The sequence below is a fragment of the Taudactylus pleione genome, unplaced genomic scaffold (assembly GCF_031769625.1).
Source record: "Taudactylus pleione unplaced genomic scaffold, aTauple2 ptg000303l, whole genome shotgun sequence".
In the NCBI taxonomy this organism is placed as follows: Eukaryota; Metazoa; Chordata; class Amphibia; order Anura; family Myobatrachidae; genus Taudactylus; species Taudactylus pleione.
In genome coordinates, this window is record NW_028284704.1 from 768,916 (window position 1) to 782,936 (window position 14,021).

A 14,021-nucleotide genomic window follows, 5' to 3' on the forward strand; every position below is an offset into this window, starting at 1 on the left:
GCCTATAAAGTTGTATGCTTTTCTGTAATACAGTTAGAGCAATCTTTGAACACACGGCTGATGGACGTGTCTTGTTTTGTCTCTCCTGAGATCTCAGTAATGCAGCAAGGGTCTGACATACACGAATGAACTGGGCTGGTGAATAATTACAATAGATTGGTTCCGATCTATCAGGGCTGTACTACCATATGAGTGTATGTGTGTGTATATTTATGTATATATATATATTATATATTTTGAAAGGGAAGGATCCCGGCGCCAACTTAGAGATTTAAAGAGGACTCTTTAAAAAGTGTATCAATATACGTTCTCCCTTCAGGTAAAAGGGTGTTTGCTATACCTACAGTAATAGGATTTTTGGTGAAATCCTTGTGTGTAAGTGTGCGAGGTGTACCAGGTAATCGAGCGACTGACGTATAGATAAAACGTTTTTTGTGCAATAGTGCTTGCAAGTATGGTACATACAACATGTGTTTATAAAATGTGCAAATAGTGCTTTCAAATATAATACATATAACACGTGTTTATAAAAATAAATAACACATTTTAATATTAAAAAAGGGGGACCTACATAAATTAGGTCCGTTTGAATGAACACAGCAAATGCAGTTGTTAAATATATACAAAGTGCAAGCGTGCTAATAAATCAATCAATAAATAAATAAATACGCCTTATATAAAATTTATATAAAGATTAATAGAAGGGTATATAAATATATAAAAAACAGGAGAAGCATATAAGGTCAAAGCATAGAAGGATCAATACATATTAACAATTTAAAACTGATATTAAAACGGTTCTTAAATTGTTAAAAAAGGGGGAGGTAAATAGATAATCCAGGAAGTAGCTTAGAAGGTATAGTTTATCTGTATCAGTTCATTCAGGCAAAGACATTTTTCCCTAACGCGTTTCGTCCATTTAGGGACTTCATCAATATCCATTCAAAGTATCCATTCAAAGTTTATTTGGACAAATATAGCCACACTGTATTTTTCTTGCTTATTTCTAAAAGCAACAACAAAAACAAAGTATAAAATATAATAACACAAACAACACTTCTTGTAGCAACGTAATGACTTTAGCGATGGTACGCTGGATTATGTACTTTTGAAGGCTGGATTGCGGCCTGTACCGCCGGGTTGACACAAGCTTCTGGATGCTTGTCTGCGTACTTTGGACACTGAGTGCGGTCTGAGCAGCCTGGATGATACAAATGGCAGGTAGTTGGTATGAGACCGTGCTGCCTAGATTACACAAATGGCAGGTAGTTGGTATGCGGACTGTGCCACCTTGATGACACAAACGGCAGTTAGTTGGAGATATCAGATTGGTTGGTGAGAGGAGCTCGGCACAGCCTTCAAAGCACTATTTGTTGCTGGGGATGGAAATTCTCTCTTGAACAGTTTTTCTATCCATTCAACATATTGTGCAATATTGGCAAAACAAATGCGCATGGTAGATATCTCTTGTTGAATTCCCAGTTTAAAGGCCAGGAGCAGATCTTCCCTAGAAGTTACATTGAAAAGATGATCGAGAGTGTCTTGGTCTACATGCTCTTCATCCTTCTCCACCTCATAGGCCTCATGGTGTAGCTGAACTATGAAAAGCAAAAATAAGGTATTGGCACAGAAATGTACAGTACATTATCCACTTAATATAGCACTTAATACAGCAAGAAAGTGAAAGGCTGTCCCCAGGGCTATAACTAGGGTGGTGCGATATGTGCCATGGCAGAGGACACCGCAGGGCAGGGGCCGCTGTTCAGCTGTGCCTGTCCTCCATCTGGCCTCCTTCCCTCCAGTCACTTCTTCCTTTGTTGAACGCAAATATTTCAAAATACTGTCATACCTGGGACTCACTGCAGTCATTGGATTCACACTGTATTTGATAGTGACACACCTGGATAACAGTGGCTCTGGCAGTTTGTACAAAGGGATTAGTACCTCTCCATTATCATATGGGACAAATCAGATTTGTCATATCCCTTCCCCATGAGGCCACACCCCTTATTTCGGGCAGGCCCCTTATGTCCCTGGGGGGGGAATGTTTTTTCTGGCCCGGGGCACCAAAAATTCTAGTCACAGCTCTGCCTGCCCCATACTAAATACAGCATAGTAAAAATAAATGAAACTATACTTAATAGATCAAACGGTTCCATTCAACATGTAAACAATATACATCTATGTACAGTACTTTATTCATACAATATACTGTAGGGCCTGATTCAGAGTTGGACAGAATTGAACACAGGTGGCTATGCAATTCTGTCCATGTAAAACGCTAATGGAGCAGGAGGCGTCTGTAAGAAATAGGCATTTCCTTGCTGCATCTGCGATCCCAACACTGCGACTAAGGTCACAACCTGGGATCACCGGTCGCAATGGTTGCTCCTCTGGCCAGGCTGCGGTAGCTGAAGCTTGCCACAGCCTGACCAGGTTCTGGTAACTTGCAAGGCCAGGAAATCTGCATCCACCGACCCTGGCCTCATCGCTCCCAGAAAACGGGGACATGTCGGCCAGTCATGATCCTCTTCACCACCCATACAATGCAATGGCTTGGGAGGGGTCTGTGAGTGAGATCGCAGGATCCATTCTACACATGTGCAACCATTGGGTTAGCGTACATCTCTGAATCAGGCCCATAGTGCTGATATAGCTAGTTTGGTAGGAATTTGGTGCATCCACAACTGCATGCAGTATACAGTACACGAGACCTTTACTGGAATCATTGTTACATTAAAAATCACTATTATGACAAAACTATTATGTGGTAATTACTGTACATTCTGCCTGCACCATATCGGGCTGCTCTGGCCCCTCTTCCTTCTCCTCCTCCTGAGTATGCACCTCCTCCTGGGAAGGCACCTCCTCTTTGGATGGTACCTCCTCTTGGGCAGACACCTCCTTTTGGGAAGGCACCTCCTCCTGTGCAAGCTCCTCCTCCTGGGAAGGCACCTCCTCCTGTGCAAGCTCCTCCTCCTGGGAAGGCACCTCCTCCTTGGAAGGTAGCTCCTCCTGGGCAGACACCTCCCCCTGGGAAGGCACCTCCTCCTGTGCAAGCTCCTGGAAGGTAGCTACTCCTGGGCAGACACCTCCTCCTGGGAAGGCACTTCCTGTGCAAGCTCCTCCTACTGGGAAGGCTCCTCCTCTTGTACAAGCTCCTCCTCCTGGGAAGGCACCTCCTCCTTGGAAGGTAGCTCCTCCTGGGCAGACACCTCCTCCTGGGAAGGCACCTCCTCCTGTGCAAGCTCCTCCTCCTGGGAAGGCACCTCCTCCTGTGCAAGCTCCTCCTCCTGGTAAAGCACCTCCTCCTTGGAAGGTAGCTCCTCCTGGGCAGACACCTCCTCCTGGTCTGTGTTGGCATAAGGAATGGAAGTTATTTTTAGATTATCTTACACCATTGTCAACAAATTAGAAGACTGACAACATGAATATAAATTGTTGATGCACTATGATGACACATTTTTTACGCTCTAGTGCATTTATGTGGTATTATGTTTTCATACAGTACTGTATATTGTATAGTAATATGACATAACAACATTTGTATACAGTAGGGCTTTTATGGCCTACAATCAATGTCAACATATGTAAAATCACTTCCAGTGACTATCATAGGATAGATTATGACCGCTCTGATTTGTCAAAGTGCAGCAGATCCTATGCTCAGAGAGCTGCAAATCATTCCTTTTAAAGTAACCACGACTGACCAAAATTCAGCTATTCCTTGGCCCTTTGTTTTAGCATCTTTGAAGTGCACCAACATGAACAGCAATAAAAAATAATTTATTATTAGAAGACGCACACACACTTCTCTCCTAATCACACAATTCTAGATGGCATCTTGCAATACACCACATACAAAGGGCAAAGATTATTAACATTTAAATGATTGAGAGATGTGAGTATATTCCCTGCGAATATACACTACTCAGGACTGGCCCAAGCCTAATGCTTTTGGTAAGCGAATATAGATTTTTGTGCCCCCTAGTGGAATAAACAATAATATATACAGATAAATGTAATGCACTGTGGGGCCTATTTATCAAGCCAGTTTTGCCACACATCAGTGCCCAATACGTAATTATGCTACAAATCAGTGCCACAATACAGTATGTCACACATCAGTGACCCCAACACATATGCCACACATCAGTGCCCCAACACATAATTGTACCACACATCAGTGCCCCAAAAATATTTTTGCCACAAAAAACAATATGCCACAAATCAGTGCCTTCAATACATTATTATGCCTCACATCAGTGCCACAATACATTAGGGATGAGCGGGTTCAGTTCTTAGAGGACCAATCCCACCTGAATTTCGGGGATCCGGGATGATCCGAGCCAAGCTCGGATCTCCCTGCCTGTCCCGGATCCTTCTCCCGAGGGAAAACATTGCGATCCGCTGTCGGTTCGCGAGGTTTTGTTTTGAGTGGGCTTAATGCTGATTGGCTGAGAGAGCCCTCTGTCATGGCTGTCAGCCAATTAGCGTTAAGCCCATTGTAGATGGGCACAGGATACAAAAGATGCCACCCATCCCCAACTGCCTGACGCGGCTGCCGACACCGCTGGCACCCCCTGCTGCCGACCCCCACTGACAGCATCCCCCGCTGCCGACAACTCTGCTGCTGACACTGCTGGACACCACCAGCAGCCATGCACTGCCGACACCATCAGGACACCCACACTGAGGACATCACTTGCACCCCCGCTCTGCTGACACCGCCGGCACCCTGCACTGCTCCCCCACGTACTCAGGACACCGTCAGCGACCCCACACTGCCGGCACTCCCACTGGCACCCCTGCACTGCCGACACTGTCAGCACACTTGCACTGAGGACACTGCTGGCACCCCTGCTTAATTTAAGAAAAAGGATTATAACTTAAAAATGGAACCCGGAGGGGTGCGCTGCAGGATATAACAAGGATGAACACTGGGACCAAAAAATAGGACAATAATTATATATACCACTTATGTCCTCATATTGGACATTCGATCTTGAGGTCCTGGCTCCCTCTGCTAATTTGTCAAATTCACTCCGTGGTGGTAAACATAAAAGAGAAAGTAAACAAACAAAAAAATCCCAATGGGTATATCTGTATGTACAATGGAATGGATGAAAAAGATCTACATATCCTTCACTATAAGTTCATAATGAGGTAAACGAAAGTTCTTCAAATTAATGGACACATGTGAAAATATATATCTCTCTCTTCAGATCTCCCACCAACGATAACAGTAAGTTTTAGGGGACGTACCCCACTCACTTGGCAATAGGGATGTAAAGATGTAGCTAGGTATCTTTGATCTTCATGCGTACCGTACTCACGTGTGTTTCAAGTGTTGTCCTCTTATCTGGGTATCTTTAGTGGAAGCCACCTTGTCCTCTGTACTTTATTTTGAGTAAAAATGGATATCCACCCAGATGAATGGTTAAAAAAAATCCAAAAGCATTTATTTGCCCAAAGGGCGGGCTATTAACCCAGAAGAAAGCAGATATACAGATGTTACATGTGTATAGTCAACTCTCCGGATGAGTGATACAATATGTACCTGCTTCAGCTGGAAAACAGCTTGTCCACCAAAACATAAAATATACAATGGCAGCACACACCGACGCGTTTCGACCCTATAGGTCTTTTTCAACCTACCAACAAATTAGCAGAGGGAGCCAGGACCTCAAGATCGAATGTCCAATATGAGGACATAAGTGGTATATATAATTATTGTCCTATTTTTTGGTCCCAGTGTTCATCCTTGTTATATCCTGCAGCGCACCCCTCCGGGTTCCATTTTTAAGTTATAATCCTTGTGTTTTGGGGTGTTGGGTGACACCCAGGGACCTGTTGAAGGGTGCTGTTAGAGGTTTGTGCAGTGGAGGTATCTAGATCCATTGTATTGTAATTTAAGAAAAAATTCAGAACCAAAACCGAAAAACAAAACACCAAGGAAGAAAATCCAAAACCATAGCCAAAACCAAAACACAAGGGTCAGCGCACATCTCTACAATACATAATTATGCCACTCATCAGAAAACCGAGATCTTCATGGAAAGCGTGGCATCCAAGCCCAACCTCCAGTCTCTCACTCACAGCCTCCTCCAATTCACACAACTCTTGTCCAGAGCTCAGCATGGTGCTCCAAAAGGGGTCAGGGTGCATTTTTACATTGCAAATGGAAACCTATACATCACATATTATTATTGTTATCCTCTATTTATATAGCGCCACAAGTGTTCTGCAGCACCTTACAAAGTACATAAATAAGTGAACAAGAAATCAGTAACTTGCACTACAATACAATGTAGGAGAAGGTTTATATACATTGCTGCATAGTTATCACAACACTCAAATAAGCAACAGGGCGTAAGCAACCAAGGACCTCATTCAGACCCGCTCACAAGCGCTATGCGCTCGCAAGTGGGTCGATGTTGTGGCACTGCGCACGCACCGCGTGTGTGCGCAAGCCTCGTAGCGAGTGAGAAATTCACTTGCTCCGGGACTCGTTACAAACGGGGCGGCTGTTGATGTTGATGTAGGCGCGGAGGCGGGGGGGGGGGGTGGCCGCACAAATGGAGGCGTTTTTGAAGGAATGCCTGCCATTTGTGGGCGGCCCTACTGACATCACTTGTGATGTCAGTAGTGAGCTTCCTGCTCTATTAGAGAAGGAAGCCCACTGGGGCTTGCGGCAGACGAGACCCTACCGCAAAGCTTTCGTCGCAAGCCCGATGGTCGCGATGGTCACCCACAGCTTAACGAGTGGCCAGGAGGCCAGCCAAAAGAAAAAAAGCGGCCGCCCTCCTTCAGAGCGAGCGCTCGCTTTTTGCGAGTGGCTCTGAATGAGGGCCAAGGTGTTAGGTGCCCTAGTGGGGAATAAGGAGTAGATGAAAGTATAAGTAAGGAGAAGCATAGGAGTATAGAGAGCCCTGCTCATAAGAGCTTACATTCTAATGGAAAGGGGCAGACAAACAGGCGTGACACAGATGGGGTAGACATAGAGGAAGAAGCCTGTAGCAGCGTGTTGGGATGAAATCTGGATGGCTTTGATGATGTAGTGGGTCTTGCCAGTTTAAAGATTTGTAGAAAGGTGGAGAGTCTGATTGGGAGAGGGGGAGAGTTCCAGAGTTAAGGAGCAGCACTGGCAAAATGTTAGAGGCAGGAGGGGGAGGAAGCAATCAGTTGGCAGGAGAGGCATTTGTTGAGTGAAGAGGGCAGATTGGAGTGTGAAGGGAGATGAGGTCAAATATGTAAATGGAAGAGGAATGGGTGAGGGCTTTGTATGTGAGTGTAAGAGCCTTGAATTGGAATTCTTAAGGGAAAGGGGAGGCAGATGTAGAACATTTGGAGAGGAAGATGAGATGAGCAGCAGCTCTGTGGACAGATTGGAGTGGAGAGAGCTGAAGGCCTGAATCAGACCCGCTCTGATTCAGTCCGGCTCTGAATCAGGCCCTGAGAGAGAGGGAGGCCAGATAGTAGGAGGTTACAGTAGTCTAATCTGGAGATCACCAATGAGTGGATGAGGGTTTTAACATCCCGAGGCCCGTCAGATGCTTAAGCCGGCATCTCAAAGGGATCAAAATACTAACATCAGCATCCCGAAGGTAAGTATGCGAGTTAAGCTTAGAGCTAGGCCGGGGATGGGGAGTAAGGTTTAGGGTCCTCCCGTGGAGGGTTATGGTTTGGCACCGACCGGGGAGGGTTTGGGTTAGGCTGCATGGAGGGGGGTTAAAGTTAGGCACCACCGGGGAAAGGTTATGTTTTTCGGCACCGCCCGGGGACGGGGAGGGTTAGGTGTAGGGAGCAGGAGGGGGGGGCTAGGTTTAGACATTACCGGGGGGGAGTTTAGGGTTAGACACCACCGGGGTTGGTTTAAGGAGGGAAAGGGGGAGGGTTAAGTTGCTTACCTGCCCCTGTCCAGATCTTTACCATCGGGGTGCCGCTGTCTGTTTTCTGACCACCAGTATCCCATGTGCCAGTATATCTTACCGATTCCCACATACAGTACACATATTCACACATACATACATACATACAGTACACATATTCACACAAACATACACACACACATACAGTACGCATATTCACACATACATAAATACACACACACACATACAGTACAGATATACACACATTTATTTATTAACTGTTTCTTATATAGCATATTCCATTGTTCTTTACAATTGGAAATTTTAGACCTGCCCGCAAGCTTACACACACACACATATACACACACACACACACACACACATACACATATACACACACACACATATACACACACATTCTCCTTACCAAGAAGAAGTCATTTGGTAGCAGGTCCTCATCTGGAGGGGCGGAGCTTCATATCTGATTGACAGGTTGGGCCTGTGAGGTCAGGAGGAGAGGACCCGAGGAGAGGGAAGGGGTGGTCACTACACCACACTGCCTGCATGCTCCATGTCACTGACTGCAGATACCTGACAGCCAGGAAGGAAGGAAGATGGAACATGCAGGCAGTGTGGCGGCCACCCCTTCCATCTCCTCCTTCAGTGCTCAGAGGTCCAGCCTGTAGCAAAGATGCCCTCCTCACCATCCTGCGCAAGACCAGGGCACAGGATGGTTTTACTAATGGAGCACACATCTTGTGCCACTGCATGGAATGTATATTGTACTAACAGCAAAGATAACTAAGGACACAACTATATCATGTCATTATCTAGTTAATGTTACCTGGTTTGATGACAACTACAGAGTCCAGGATTATATCTGTCTCCCGTGTTGATGGCTTCTTGCTAAAAGTTAAACAATAAGAAAAGACTGCTCAGTTACAGCACATAGAAAGAAAGCAAGGTTTATAAAGAGCAATGTATAGTGGCACATTATATCATAGAGCAGCATATTGTATTACAGTACAGCACAGTAACACAGACATGACTATAACACAGGCAGCACATTGGCTGGTCCTATACATACTCTCTCGGGATGGTCAGTAAAGGAGGGAAATCTCCTGGCCGGCCACAACCCCCATGCATCCTCCACATCCACCTACACAGCCCTCGCAATGGGGGGGGGGGGGGGGCGATTAAACAATTTGCACTGAATTGCGTCATTGTGGCCCTGCCCCGCTTCACAATGCTGTTAATATCGGCATTGTGAAGAAGGGGTGGGGCCACAATGACATGACTGCACAGTCACGCCCACTGCTCCGCCCCCAATATTTTATCAATGTAGGCAAGTATGGTCCAATAGTGGCTGCATTTCATTCTCAATGTTGGGAGGGATGTTCATTGTTACATGTGGACATATAATTTGTATAGTGGTAGAATAGTAGCAATGGTTAGTACTGAGGGGGCAGAGACCATAGTAGAGCAGAGTGAATAAATTCAACACCTGGTCAGATTCTTTCTATTTTCTCCACTTTGCATTTTATAAACTAATTTATGAAATCTCCCCCTCCCAAAAAAAATGGATACAATCAGGGCCGGCAACAGAAATCTTGGGGCCCTGTACACTGATATCTCTGGGGGCCCCTCTTGACCCCCCCCCCATCCACACATCTCCCCAGCATTTGCCAATACATGTTTTACAATTATACATTGAACAGATATACTCCCAAGTCCCAACTATATATTGGCAACTATATATTACAGAGACAATCAGCCTTTGCCCTCCCTGTATTGCTGCATAATGCCAACACTGCAAGCCTCATATATCAGATGAACACCACTACTGCAAATCACATGTTACAGATGTAACCACATTCCCCTCTATAACTTGCCCAGGTCCCCATCATATCATTTACATTTTCTTATATTCCATTTTACTTTCTAAGCTACCAGTAGTACAAATGTATAATGCACCCAACATTGAAACTGATAAAAAAAATGGGTATAAGCAGAAAAAAATTCTATATATCTATCATATATATTCATAAAGGTTTTTTTAAAAAGCCACCCTCTGCTTATACCCATTTCTTATGTTGTATATATTTGGTAGTAGCATCAGCAACACGGCATTTTTGTTTTGAAAAATATTCTATAGTATCTATATGTAAATCCAATGCAAAACGAAATAAATAACTTTATTTCACTTACCGCACCACACGGTGCAGATTCAGGCAGTGACTGTCTGACACTCTGGACTGGCTCATTGGTGGGACTGCCACCCAGGGAGGGTCAGGTGTCTGTAGAGGGACTGGAGTGGGGGTGCTGCAGGCCTGCTGATGGACAGTGCAATGCTGCCTGTGCTGTCAGTGGCCTGTCTGGCGGCCGGCGATTACTTTGTGAAACCTGCTCGCCTCGGCTGCTCCTCTATTCCTCTTTGTATTCCCGGGCAGCAAAGGTAGGGCCATTTCTTTATATATTTACTTTTCTGCGTACCGGTCCCGTTCATATATAATCCCCTTTTTTGGGTCTAATCCAGTTCCGTATTGCAAGCCAGCTACCTCAGATACCACTATTTATTTTACTTTAATTTATATGTATTTTTATTAGGAATGTGCAGGCTCGGATAAGTTTGGATTTTCCCGCCAAGTTCAGATTTTTCCCGCCAAAAATCAGGTCTAAGAAACAGGCAAAACTTCATCTTTCATGGACAAACATCATCATTCCTAGACAAAAGTCCATGAAAGGTGATATTTGTCCATGAAACATGGCGTTTTGCCTCTTTCTAAGATCAGTTTTTTTGGTGGGAAAATTCAGAACTTGGCGGGAAAATCCAAACTAATTGGAGCCTGCACATCCCTATTTTTATATGTATTTTTGTCACTTCTTCTATGATGGAAAATACATTTATATCTATTAATGAAGCTTCCTGTTACTAAGGTTTAAAGATACCCATATAGGATTATCTACACGTTTATCCATGTGAGTACTGGTACGCACCCTACTGGACATTTTAAAAGAAACCTCTACATGTGTTTTATGTGACTTATTGATGTAAGTGAGGTACGCCATTACCTCCTTAAAAATACCATCACCTGTTACTACTGTACATTTCCCTGGTGTGGAACAAACGCCGTTGGGATAGATAAAACTGTACTAGAAAGATACCTTTTATAGGGGTTTCCCCCCACTATGAAGAGTGAGTAGGGGTACGCTCCATTATCTCCTCTATATGGAATTTATTTAAAATTTTATAATCTATTTTGGAATTTATTGACATCCTTTTTTTTATATATTTGTATATTTCATATATCAAATTCATTTCTGAGAACATCTACCTTATAAGAGCCAACAAATGTGAAAACTCACTGACTACTTTTATGTTAAGTATTCAGGATTTCTTTACAGGGACAGGGGAGGTAACACTGAGGATACAGGGACAGGGGAGGTAACACTGAAGATACAGGGACAGTTGAGGTAACACTGAAGATACAGGGACAGGGGAGGTAACACTGAAGATGCAGGGACAGGGGGGGTAACACTGAAGATACAGGGACAGGGGAGGTAACACTGAAGATACAGGGACAGGGGTGGTAACACTGAAGATACAGGGACAGGGGAGGTAACACTGTAGATACAGGGACAGGGGTGGTAACACTGAAGATGCAGGGACAGGGGGGGTAACACTGAGGATACAGGGACAGGGGAGGTAACACTGAAGTTGCAGGGACAGGGGCGGTAACACTGAAGATGCAGGGACAGGGGAGGTAACACTGAAGTTGCAGGGACAGGGGCGGTAACACTGAAGATGCAGGGACAGGGGCGGTAACACTGAAGATGCAGGGACAGGGGAGGTAACACTGAAGATGCAGGGACAGGGGCGGTAACACTGAGGATACAGGGACAGGGGAGGTAACACTGAAGATACAGGGACAGGGGAGGTAACACTGAAGATGCAGGGACAGGGGCGGTAACACTGAGGATACAGGGACAGGGGAGGTAACACTGAAGATGCAGGGACAGGGGAGATAACACTGAAGTTGCAGGGACAGGGGCGGTAACACTGAGGATACAGGGACAGGGGAGGTAACACTGAAGATACAGGGACAGGGGAGGTAACACTGAAGGTAACACCAGCCTATTGCACCCAATACTAAAACTACCCTGGAAAAGACTGGAGACATATGCACCAACCAGCCAACTACTGTAGATCACATTGTTATATTGTGTAATGATAATATAGTAGTAATACACCTATTAGCTAGGTAAATCTAACACTCTACATGATATTAGTAACTCACCAGTAGCAGATGGCAAAAGCCACAACAGCCACAATTAGTGCGATGACAAATGCAGCCACAAATATGGAAATGAGCTCCATCTCTGCAGAAAGAAACAAGTGAGGAGAATAAACTTCATTTCATCAACTATGATAAAAACAGCAGACCTGTGTAATATGAATATATAGGTTATAAGTAAAATAAGACAGTATGGCACACCTTCCTAATACACCACAGTACTTGCGGTCACTTGCGCTCCTCTGGAGTAAGTCTCAACGCCAAAATAGTTAATAGATGGGAGAGTCCTCCTGGAAAGGAGACTTTGTAAAGAGGCTTCTCCTTCCTTAGGACCAATGTTATTTTTCCTCAAACAAAAGGGTATATAAGATATATATTTAGTGAAGTACAGTTTTATTACTTTAAAACATATTCATAAAACATATCCAACAGAGAAGCAACGTACCAGATATAGTGGGGTGTAGGACAGCACAAACCCAAGTTAGCAAATATAGGGTATAAACAGTCACCTCCCAGGATGAGTCCGTTTATACCCCTGGTCTCTTGTGTGAATGTCCTCTAGCCCCTTCACCTGGTATCCTTTTCTGTCTCTCCCTGCTCACCAACGCGTTTCTGATCATGTAGAGCCTTTCTCAAGGTGTAAATACTGTAATAGTTAGTACTTCCTTAAATACCCTTAGATGTCATTCCATTGGTTGGTGCCTAATTATCTCTATAAATGAAGACAGGCAGATTTACTTACATTCTTCCGACTTCCTCTTATTGCTTAGTGATCCGGGAACACTTTCATTTTAAAAATCCTTATAAAATCCTTATACTGGCATGTATAAAGTGTAAATAGACGGTGTGCGTTCCATTCAAAGGAACGCACCCTCCATCTGGTTCCTGTCGCTTTCTTTGTTCCCGGAACTGATGTTCCAATGCCGCTACACGTGGGGCTGTTGTCTCTACTAACATCAATAGATGGCGTGCATTCCATTCAATGGAACGCACGCTGCATCCGGTTTCTATCTCTTCCTTAATTCCCTGACCATGTGGCCGCCATTTCTATTTGCGTTGAAACACATGGAGCGCATACCTTTTCCGGATTTACTCTGTAACACAGCCGAATATATCTCTCTCATTGTTGTCTACATAGCATTCATTATACATATAATCCTACTTGGTTTCCCCCACTTTCCCATCCCGTGGGTAATAAATATCAATCAATACATTCAATATATATCTCTGGAACAGGAGTGAGCCAATAAATAAATACAATATATACTAAAAACATACAGGGATTAGAGTCAAAATCATATTAAAATTAATAATATACAAATAAGATATATAAAATAAATAAATATCTATAAAAACACTTTAATTCAAACTCCAGATTTAACCCCCCTCGTGCTAAGGATCCCATTTCATCCACTTCATTTCCATCTGAGCTAAATTTTGATCAATTTTATTTTTTCTCCAGTGTTTGTGGACTGACTGTATACCCATTACATATTTAAGAGTTTTGCAACATTTATGAATGTCTCTGAAATGTTTAGATAATGAGTGATTGTTTTTATGTTGCGTAGATGTTCAGCCCATCTATCTTTCAAAGCTCTTGAAGTGCGACCCACATACTGTAGGCTGCATTCACATTCTATAACATAGATGCAATTTTTGGTATGACATGTGATAAAATCTTTTATACAATAGTCTTTCTTTGTAATGGAGGATCTAAATTCTTCTATTCTACTTTCTTGTATGTTATGATTCCTAAACATTAAACATAGACCGCATCTATGAAACCCCACAGTTTTTATTCTTCCTGATCTCTTCGGTGGGATTGCACTTTTTACTAATTTATTTTTTAAATTCA